This window comes from Anabrus simplex, chromosome 10, assembly GCF_040414725.1.
Source record: "Anabrus simplex isolate iqAnaSimp1 chromosome 10, ASM4041472v1, whole genome shotgun sequence".
NCBI lineage: Eukaryota > Metazoa > Arthropoda > Insecta > Orthoptera > Tettigoniidae > Anabrus > Anabrus simplex.
This window is the reverse complement of record NC_090274.1, coordinates 9580052-9581395: the sequence shown is the minus strand read 5'-3', so window position 1 is coordinate 9581395 and position 1344 is coordinate 9580052.

The following is a 1344-nucleotide window of genomic DNA, read 5'->3' as shown; positions in this document are numbered from 1 at the left end:
GGCGCTCCACAGTTACTGCCGGATTTGACCTTTCTCCACGCCGACGCCACACTCGTCTGCGGTGACTATCACTGACAGAACAGAAGCGTGACTCATCGGAGAACACGACGTTCCGCCATTCCCTCATCCAAGTCGCTCTAGCCCGGCACCATGCCAGGCGTGCACGTCTATGCTGTGGAGTCAATGGCAGTCTTCTGAGCGGACGCCGGGAGTGCAGGCCTCCTTCAACCAATCGACGGGAAATTGTTCTGGTCGATATTGGAACAGCCAGGGTGTCTTGCACATGCTGAAGAATGGCGGTTGACGTGGCGTGCGGGGCTGCCACCGCTTGGCGGTGGATGCGCCGATCCTCGCGTGCTGACGTCACTCGGGCTGCGCCTGGACCCCTCGCACGTGCCACATGTCCCTGCGCCAACCATCTTCGCCACAGGCGCTGCACCGTGGACACATCCCTATGGGTATCGGCTGCGATTTAACGAAGCGACCAACCTGCCCTTCTCAGCCCGATCACCATACCCCTCGTAAAGTCGTCTGTCTGCTAGAAATGCCTCCGTTGACGGCGGCCTGGCATTCTTAGCTATACACGTGTCCTGTGGCACACGACAACACGTTCTACAATGACTGTCGGCTGAGAAATCACGGTACGAAGTGGGCCATTCGCCAACGCCGTGTCCCATTTATCGTTCGCTACGTGCGCAGCACAGCGGCGCATTTCACATCATGAGCATACCTCAGTGACGTCAGTCTACCCTACAATTGGCATAAAGTTCTGACCACTCCTTCTTGGTGTTGCATTTGCTCTGTCAGTCAGTGTACTTGTTTTCAAACAATTGGCTTTACGTCGCTCCGACACAGATAGGTGTTATGTCGACCATAGGATAGGAAAGGCCTGGGAATGGGAAGAAAGCGGCCGTGGCCTTAATTAAGGTACAGCCCCAGCATTTGCCTGGTGTGAAAATGAGAAACGACGGTAAACCATCTTCAGAGCTGCCGACAGTGGGGTTCGAACCCACAATCCCACGGATGCAAGCTCACAGCTTCGCGCCCCTAACCGCACGCCCAACTCGCCCGGTTTAATTTACTTTAAAGACAAGTAACACATAAAACAGCCCACTGTGGCACAAACAGATTTACGTTCATTTTTATGGACGGGTCCGAGTCGTTGGCTGAACGGTCAGCATACTGGCCTTCGGTTCAGAGGGTCCCGGATTCGATTCCCGGCCGAGTCGGGTTTTATAACCTTAATTGGTTAATTCCTACGGCACGGGGACTGGGTGTATGTGTTGTCTTCATCATCATTTCATCCTCATCACGACGCGCAGGTCGCCTATGGGTGTCAAATAG